Genomic DNA, 10,726 nt, shown 5'->3' on the forward strand with positions numbered 1-10,726 from the left:
ACATCCTTAAACACTGTCCAGTGTGTGTGTTGTTTTCAGATATCATTCCAGAGAAATCATTCCCCGAAATTAAAATGTTTCATTCATAATGAAGGCACCATGGTCCCTTCATTAGCACCTGATACTTTTATTTGTGCACAATTGCAAGCAGATTAGGATGGGAATAAGAAGAACCAGGGAGAGCATTTTTATAAACAGGCACACTGGCTGGAGCAAGAGGGGAGAAAAAGTGAAGGAAAGAGAAAAATGTATGTCAAAAGTAGACATACCAAGAAAATCAGCTAAAAGTTGAAAATAGTCTCAGAAGAGAAGGAAATCTCCTCACATACCCCACACACCCCCATTTCTACTCCACAGGTGTGAAAAAGTGATGTTTTGGGATCAAACTTTGGAGAACTGTGGCAACCTCCACAGTTGACCCGTAAGATGATTCTCGTCTGGTGGTCTTCACACTCTCGAGTAGTCTCCTCCCACAGTGAATAACAGCTATAACTGACTTACAGAACTGACAGAACATTGTGGAATGACGGTGTGTGACTTCTGAGGCTAGGTCATAAAAAACATAGTAGCTTCTGCCCTTGGATCTGTCCTGGATCACTTGATGTGCAGGAAGCCAGCTGCCATGTCCTGAAGACACACAAGCAACCCTGCAGAGAAGCCCACATGGTGGGGAACTGAGGTCCCTACCAACACCCAGCAGCGACTTACCAACAGTGAGAGTGAGCCACTTTGGACGCAGAGCCTCCCGCTCCAGTCAAGCCTTCAGATGCCGGCAGCTCTGGCCAACATCTTGACTACAACGTCATGAAAGACCCTAAGAGACCCCAGAACCACCCCACTAAAATTGTCCAAGTTCTTTTTTTTTTTTGAGACAGAGTCTTGCTGTGTTGCCTGGGCTAGAGTGAGTGCCATGGCGTCAGCCTAGCTCACAGCAACCTCAAATTCCTGGGCTTAAGCAATCCTACTGCCTCAGCCTCCCAAGTAGCTGGGACTACAGGCATGCGCCACCATGCCCAGCTAATTTTTTCTATATGTATTTTTAGCTGTCCAGATAATTTATTTCTATTTTTAGTAGAGACCGGGTCTCGCTCAGGCTGGTCTCGAACTCTTGATCTCGAGCGATCCACCCGCCTTGGCCTCCCAGAGGGCTAGGATTACAGGCGTGAGCCACCGCGCCCGACCGATTGTCCAAGTTCTTGACCCACAGACCATGAGATAATAAATGTTCATCATTTTTTTAAGCCACTGAATTTTTAGGGTATTTTTCTATGCACCAACAGATAACCAATATAAAAACCATTTGACTCTACACTAATACTTACATAACTTTAATGTTAAAAAATCCAAATCTGTTGTATATTAATATTTTCTGGAATCTTTAACCAATATCAAAATTCAAGACTATGGACAAAATGATGGATTGTAAGGTCAGTTTGTATATCCATAGGATACAAGAACCAAACCTCTTCAGACCTTGTTCTGACACATAACTACTTAAGTCCCAAGAGGACTATGAACTGAAGACCTTCTCATTCAGTCTGTCAGTCTTATATTTAATATTTTAGTTTAGTTTCAGCCTAATGCATCTTGTAAATGGTATGTATGTGTGTGTGGCACACATACATGCTTGTATGTTCATGCATTGGCGGGAAGAGATTAGGGTTTAAAAGTAGAAAAGTAATATGTTTATTAAGAAATATTAACACACAAGTAGAAAAAAATAAAATTAAAATGTAAAAAACAAAGCATAAGTTAAAAAAAGAAAACTACCAGAACTACAGTTCACATTGTTGTTTACTTCCTTCCCATCTTTTTGCCTACCCAGGCATGCTTGTTTTGTAAGCACTGGGAGTTCTTAACAATGATGATGAATCAATGTTCCAACCTAGCCTTGACAATCCCAGCAAAAGCTTTGCTCTACCACATTTTTTCTTTGAAGATTCATTCTGAAAGAAACAGAAAGGCAGTTACAAAAATGTATGTGTGCATAAATATGTATTAAGTGAGCTTTACTAAAATACTTAACAAGCATTTTTCAGCACTTCCTGTGTACACCACACCAGAGCAGCTGTTTCCGGGAATCCTAAAGAAAATAGTTTCCACCCTTAGAATCTAAATCATACTTTATACTACTACTCAGCTAACATCAAAACTCATTTGTTTCATCGTGAGCAAGTAGCCCTATTGTTCTAATCATTTGGTATAACCGATGGTTTTCTAAACATTTAGATCCTACATTATTCTTATATCCAAAGAGACCTTGAATAGAATCTCTAATTAGTATTTAAAAAGTTAATATCTCTAGTTTTCACCTTAGTGCTCGAGACAGGAAATTCTAAGCTAGAATCAGGTCGGACCCCTCTGTCTTCAGCTAATAATGGAAAAAGCTATTATTAGTTGAGGGTCTACTTTGTATGTAGCATTTTACATAGATTATATTTAATCCTCACAGCAGCCTTGGAAGGTATTATTACCCCCATTTTACAGATGGGGAAAATGAGGTTCAAAGACATTAAGTCACTTTCCTGAGCTCACTCAACTCCTAAGTCCTAGAACCCAGATTGGAAGCTCAGTCTGTAACTCCAAAGCCTTTTTGTCCCACCTATTAAACAGGGCTCTTACTTTCCACCGGATCCCCCCCCAGGCATTCTGTTACCCACACAAAAATAGCTTTACAGGCCTTTGTCCTTTCATAAGAAAACTGAAATATCTCTTCAGAGGTAACTAGTCAGCTAGTCACCTGTGAAGAGGTCTGGGTCTTCTGGTAATACAGAGCGGCCAAACCCAGCCACTGTACCTCAGCCTCTACCACACAGACAGAGGTAGAAGCGAAACACCTTGCCCAGAACTTTTGTTAAATAATCAAAAGTTCTTCCTGGGCAAAAGTTTTACTCACAAGAGCTAAAATAGTCACAGAACACACTAGAGATTCATTTCTTCCTGAATGCTTATTTCCTGGGCCAGCAATTTCTTCCTATCAGAAGTCCATATCTTTCTCTCAGAAACTATTTGCTCCTTGGTATTCAGTACCTTACCCTTCCTTCTTCATAGTCAGAATGAGGAGTTTAAACATTCTCACTCCGAAATGGTGTCATTAACTATTCAGATTCCACTGACAGCCACAGAGTACCCATGTACCAGACACAGTGCTTAGAAATTCCAGGTGCTTTATCTCTTGAATGAAATTTCTCTGGTAGATACAGAGGTTCAAACTTGGAGTTCCTCTTTTACACACAAGTTCTCCAGCCAGTGACTTATTCCAACAGTGCTTTCTGGAAGCAACTAATTACTTGGCTAATAATTCTCAGTGTAGTTGGTATTACTGTGGGCCAGACACTATTCCAAGTAACCCATACCGTAACCCATTTCATCTAACAGCAATCCCCGTTTCACAGATGAAGAAACTGAAGCACAGAGAGGTTAAGAAACTTGACAAAGCTCACACAGCTTTTAGAGCCAAGGTTTGAATTCACACATGTGGGTTCCAAAGTCCACATTCTTCAACGCTGTGCTATATTGGCTCTCACAAGTTCAAGTTAATGGTGGCCCAGGGATATTATTCAAAAAGCAGTCAAATGCTTCCCCCCACAAATGCCAACCCTGCCCAAAATTATTTATGTAGCTAATTTACCTCTCAGAATCCTGAGCAAAGAAATGGTTAAAATAAGGAGCTTTAAATGTTCTATAATTTTGAGCCGTTCTTTATGCTAAGTGCATCCATTACTCAGCAGAATGCAACTGCTGAATCTGCAGTTTAAAAGAATCACATTGAAGCAGAAGTGGTAGTAATTCAAAATTGACAAGCTTGGGAAGATTTGAAAAGTCAGACCTGAGAAAGCATTTAATGGAATCAAGTATTTAATAGACTATAGTAGTGAGTATTACAAGAATAAATCTCAATAACTCAGCAGATTTCAGGAACATTTTGGGACTAAGAATTTTTAAAGTACTATATTCTATATAAGACACAAGGACTATTCCTGGAAATGAGTCCCTTAAGTTGACAGAATAGATTTAGATTTTTTTTTACCCCGGTCTATTTTCAGAAATGTCCAACTTGGCGCTATTACATAATCTGAGCAAAAATAATTAAAACTATCAAAAACTTTTTCAACACAACGTCATGATAAGGATACAACACAGGTGGGCATGGTGGTGTGTCTAGGAGGATCACCTGAGTCCAGGAGTTCTGGGCTGAAGTGCGCTATGCCGATTGGGTGTCTGCACTAAGTTTGGCATCAATATGGTGACCTCCCGGGAGCCGGGGACCACCGGGTTGCCTAAGGAGGGGTAAACTGGCCCAGGTCAGAAACAGAACAGGTCAAAACTCCTGTTCTGATCACTAGTGTGACGCACCTACTGTGAATAGCCACTGCACTCCAGCCTGGGCAACAGAGCAAGACCCCATCTCTTAGAGAAAAAAAAAAAGATACAACACAAACAGACATGTTATATACTGAGAAAAATAAATATTGACCTTCTAATTATAAATTAAAGCAGTATGACAATGATTGTTATATAAAAGTGAAGAATATACCTCGCAGTCATTAGGATGGCTATCATAAAAATGAAAGATAACAAGTGTTGGTGAGGACATGGAGAAATTGGAACACTTGTGCACTGTTGACAGGAATGTAAAATGATGCAGCTACTAAGGAAAACAGTATGGAGCTTCCTCAAAAAATTAAAAATAGAATTAACATATGATCTAGAAATTCTAGTTTTGGGTATATATCCAAAACAACTGAAAGCAGGGTCTCTAAGAGATATTTGTATACCCATTGTGATAGTTAATTTTATGTGTCAAATGACCGGGCTCTGGGGTGCTTGGATAGCTGGTAAAACATTACTCCTGGGTTTGTTTCTGAGGGTGTTTCTGGAAGACATTAGCATTTGAATCTGTAGACTGACTGAAGAGGATGCCTTTATGCAGGTGGGCGTCAACCAATCTATTGAGGGCCTAAATAGACTAAGAAGGTAGAGGGAGGGTATATTTGTTGTCTGCTTGAGCTGGGGCATCCATCTTCCCCTGTCCTCAGACATGAGAGCTCCCTGTTCTCAGGCCTTTGGATTCAGCCTGGGACTTATACCATTGTCGCCTCTGGTTCTCAGGCCTTGGGGTTTGGACTAGAACTACACCACCAGCTTTCCTGGGCCTCCAGCTTGCAGATAGCAGATCATGGGACCTCTCAGCCTCCACAATTGCATGAGCCATTTCTCCATAATAAATCTCTTTATATATCTGTCTACCGAGGTCTGTCCAGAAAGTATCCAGCCATGTACTATGAAAAATAGAGACATTTACTGAAGAAGATATAAGATACAAGAAAAATTATACACAGGACTATGATGCCTCAGTCCCCTTCAAAGTAGGCACCTTGGGACCTCACACAGCTCTCTCAGTGTCTCTTAACCCTCACACATTCAACATTCTCAGGTGTTCTGCTTATTGCAGGCCTTCCAGAACGTGGATCACTTTCAACAGATTCTTGATCATCTTTGAAGCATTTGTGCCGTGCTTTTACTTGCACTGCACTCATCGCATCGTCCCTGAAGGTCTTCTGAATCATCCAAATCGTTTCTATAGAGGAATGTTCAAACTTAACGCAAAATTTGATACAGATTCGTTGCTGCACTCACTGGTCATTTTGAATGTGATGGCCACACAGTACACATGCTCACTCAGTGGCATCTAGCGCCACACTGACTAGTACAGTGAAGGCGTCATTGCTCACGCGTGCGCATTTCAGTGCACTCGCCTTGGCTGCCAGGTTACGTCGATGTCACGTAAACCATTCTTGTTATATTAGCAATGGCTGGATATTTTCCAGATAGACCTTATGTATCTTGTTTGTTCTGCTTCTCTGGAGAACCATAACTAATACACCCATGTTCTTAGCAGTATTATTCACAATAGCCAAGAGGTGAAAGCCATCCAAATGTACATCGATGGATAAATAGATTAATAAAATGTGTTATATGCATACAATAGAATACTAATCAGCCTTAAAAAGGCTACACCCATGCTACAACATGTATGAACATGAGGACATTATGTTAAGTGAAATAAACCAGTTACAAAGACAAAGACTGTATGATTCCATTTATATGAAGTATCTAAAGTAGTGAAATTCATAGAAACAAACATAGAATGGTGGTTACCAGGAACTGTGGGAGGTGGAAAGGGGAGTTGTTTAATGGGTATAAAGTTCCAGATTTGCAAGATGAAAAAGTTGTGGAGATCTGTTTTACAACAATGTGAATATGTTAATATTAACACTACTGAACTATATACTCAAAAATGGTTAAGATAATAATTTTATGGTTTTTTACCATAATAAAAAGGTAAAAAATAATTAAAATTGCATATTAGCTCAGTATGATCCCTATGAAAGTTTTTTTAAAATCTCCATATAAATGAATTCTATTAATTCCTACCTGTGAGAGAGTGTTGGTAGAACTGGCATGTAAGATTAAAACTAGGATATTGGAAGTCTATCGTACAGAAATAAGGCCAAAAAATAGTAGTATGCATTTCTTTCTTATTCACTTAAGTGTGTCAGGACCCCTAAAGAATGAGAAACATCCAAATCATTTCCAGTTTGAAGATGTCACATAAAGTTTATATTTTCATCATCTCTCAGAAATCACCCCCAAAAAACAAAGACAGGAAGGAAAATCCCATCTTCAATTAAAAAATTATGACGGGTGAGGCGCCTCACCATATATATGTGGAAAGGGTACTAAAGCAATGGAGTTTGAACAAAGGCACTCTAGGAGGCTGAGAGAGCATCAGAGGCCCCTATCTCAGAAAGAGTTTAATAGTTCACCTAATGAGATGCGTATACTGAGGTGAAAAAGCAGCAACCTGTTTGTGTCACAGTGGGAATAAGGCAGTATTAGGGATTTGTGTCCCTCAAAAAGATATGTTGAAGTCTTAACCCTTGTTAACCTGTGAATGTGACCATATTTGGAAATAAGGTCTTTACAGATGGGTCATTAAATATGAAATGTCCAATTTTGAATCAAAAGTGTAGTTTATTATATCTCAAACAAGAAGCAGTACAATTAATCAAAGTACATGCCTAAACTATCAACACAGCTTTGCCATGTTAATGGTAGCTTGTTTATGCCAGCAGCAAAGAAGGCTGGAGAGCAATTGGCGATGAAATCGCAAAAGGCATTTTCCACAGCTTGTTGAGAATTGAATATTTTCCCTTGCAAGAAGTGGTCCAAAGCCTGGAAGTAGTGGCAGTCGGTTGGTGCAAGGTCTGGTGAATATGGAGGATGACAGAGAGTTTCCAAGTCCAGCTGCTGTAGCTGGAGCAGCATTGTTCGTGCAAAACGTTGTCTTGCAAGAGAATTGATCTGTGTCTATTGACCAATCTTGGCTGCTTCATCACAAGTATACTCACCATTTCACCCAGTTGGTTGCAGTAGACATCCTCTGTAATCAATTGACCAGGTTGCATGAAGCTATAGTGGATAATACCAGCGCTGGACCACCAAACAGACACCATTAGCTTTTTTTGGTGAATATTCAGTTTTGGAATGTGTTTCGGCACTTCATCTTTATCCAACCATTGTGCTGAACACTTGCAATTGTCAAAAAGAACCCATTTTTCATCACATGTAACAATACAAGTGTAGAAATGGTTCGCCTTTATGTTGTGACAGCAAAGAAAGGCAAACTTCGAGACAATTTCTCTTCTGATGCTCATTTAATTCATGTGGAACCCATCTATTCAGCCTCTTTACCTTGCTGATTTGTTTCAAATGGTCCAATATTGTTGGAATAGTAACATCATCAAACCTTGCTGCTAATTCACACATAGGTTAAGATGGATTTGCTTCCACTACAGCTTTCAGCTCATCATTATCCACTTTGGTCTCAGGTCACCCACGTGGCTCATTTTCAAGATTAAAATCACCAGAATGGAACTTCTCAAACCATCAACATACTGTGTGTTCATCAGCCACATCTTTCCCAAACACTTCATTGGTCTTTCAAGCTGTCTGCACTGCATTGGTTCCACAATGGAACCCGTATTCTAAAATAACACAAAATTTTGACTTTACCATGGTTTCACAAAAATTACTCTAAAAAAAATTGAAAGATAATCACGAGCCAAAATGTGCATTTGAAAGACTGGATGTACCTTCAGAATAAAAATAACACAAAAAGTGTCAAAGTGAAATGTTACAGATACCAACTGTCAAACTTAGTACTTAAGGAAATCGGACATTTCATAGTTAAAAACCATTAAGATGCAGTCATACTGGATTAGGATGGGTCCTAATCTAATGACTGATGTCTTTATAAGAAGAGGGAAATTTGGACTCAAAGACATAGAGAGGAGAACATGATGTGATGATGGAAACAGAGACTGGAGTGATTCATTTACAAACCAAAGATGCCCGGGTTGCTGGCAACCACCAGAAGCTAAGAGAAAGGCATAGAGCAGATTCTCCCTCTGAGCCTCAAGAAGGAAGCAACCCTGCTGACACCTTGATTTTGAACTTCTAGCATCCGGGGCTGTGAGATAATAAATTTCTGATGTTTTAAGCCACAGAGTTTGTGGTACTTTGTTATGGCAGCCCTAGCTGACTAACAGAGGTGGGTAGGCTGGTAACATGAGTTTCTCTGATGAGTCTGATTTTGAGTAGCAGAGGAATTGGAACTAAGCTAGAACCCCACAAATGGCCATCTTCACAGGAAGCCATATGTTCATGAGAAGTAAGAAGAGACTACATCGTAACCAGCTGGGCAGCTGTGCAGCTGCCTGTCTTCATTGGCTAGGGAGAAGAAAGGGCTAAAATATCTCACATGCAAATCCCTGAGTCGAAAGGGAAATTCTCACTGATGTAGAAGGTGTCCTTGACCCCTTCCCATCATAAATCTCCTGTAAGCAGTTGATCTAGGAAAAATCCTCCTCATTCAAAGATGAGGAATCAAAAAAGAACCAGCAAAGACAGAAGAAAGGCCAGGCGTGGTGGCTCATGCCTGTAATCCTAGCACTCTGGGAGGCTGAGGCGGGTGGATCGCTCGAGGTCAGGAGTTCAAGACCAGCCTGAGCAAGAGTGAGACCCCTGTCTCTACTAAAAATAGAAAGAAATTATATGGACAACTAAAAATATATATATATAGAAAAAATTAGCTGGGCATGGTGGCGCATGCCTGTAGTCCCAGCTACTTGGGAGGCTGAGGCAGGAGGATCACTTAAGCCCAGGAGTTTGAGGTTGCTGTGAGCTAGGCTGATGCCATGGCACTCACTCTAGCCCGGGCAACAGAGCAAGACTGTGTCTCAAAAAAAAGATAGAAGAAAAAAATGAAAAAGGAACTGAAAAACAAATGCAGATGAATAGTCACCACAAAAACATTACCCCAGAGCAGAAAAAAATTTTGAACATTTTGCCTTAAATTTTTAAAAAATGTAATAAAGTAATTGTTTCCATAAAATGAGCGTAAGATAGAAAAAAAAAAACAGCTCAGAGAAGGGAGGGTGAGATGACCAAAGGAGGGGAAACAAGCTGGCAGAGTTCAGCAAAGAAGTAAATGAAAAAGAAAAAATAAAATCATTACACCATGATATATGCACATTGAATCATCATGTTGTGCACCTTGAATACATACAATCTTTGTCAATTAAGTATTTAAAAATTGAAAAAAGGAAAAAAAATCATTGGCAGAGACATATGCAAAACTGGAAACAGAGCAAGCATAAAAAGGTACAGTATAGAGCATGAGAGTCAGAAATGAGAAGAGTGTACGAAATGAAAAGCAAATGAAGACATACATGTTCAGAGAGAAACGTATAAATATGAAAGCAAGAATAGGCAATTCAACATTTGCAAAATAGGAAAACATGAAGAAGATAACAAAAAAATAGAAGATAACAAACATTTAAAGGCATTTCAAGAAAAGGCTTAAGTTCCAATCTCTTTTCTATAACAGAGCAAAGAGACAAAAAAATTTAAGTGTGACTTAAAAACATAATTAATAAGGTATATTTAGTGTTTATATCAAACTCTGACCTGAAAATAGAAACTATACCCTCTTCTCAACTGTCCATGGAACATTCACCAAAATTAGCCATAAGGAAAACTTCAATTCCAAAAAGTCAAAAAAGATCAAATATTATTATGTGATTTTATTCCAGTAATACCAGAAATTAATTTTACTAAAAACCAGGGGAAATAAAAAGGAATGTACCATCTAGAATGTTAAGTCTCTCAGACAACTCTTAGGTCAAAGGGGAAATAAAAATTGACACTTTAGAATATCTGAAATATAACAGTAATGAAAATATGACAAATCAGACCTTAAGGGTGCAACTAAAACAATGGTCCCAGAGAATTGCCCATGGCATTAGATAACAGTTATGTTTAAATAAGAAAGAAAATGAATGAAAACCAAGCTTTGACAACTCAAGAGGTTAGATTTACTTATTTTTGTTTCTTTTCTAAGGAAAACAGAAAAAAAAGTAGGGATTAATATTAATTAAGAAACAGAAAAGAGCCAGGTGCGGTGGCTCATGCCTGTAATCCCAGCACTTTGAGAGGCTGAGGAGGGAGGACGTCTTGAGCCCAGGAGTTTGACATCAGCCTGTGTAACAGCGAGACCCTGTCTGTACAAAAAATAGAAAAGATGTGCATAGTGACATGCCTATAGTCCCAGGTACTCGGGAGGCTGAAGCAGGAGGATCACTTGAGTCCAGGGAGTTTG

Source organism: Lemur catta, chromosome 1, assembly GCF_020740605.2.
Source record: "Lemur catta isolate mLemCat1 chromosome 1, mLemCat1.pri, whole genome shotgun sequence".
NCBI classification, from domain to species: Eukaryota; Metazoa; Chordata; class Mammalia; order Primates; family Lemuridae; genus Lemur; species Lemur catta.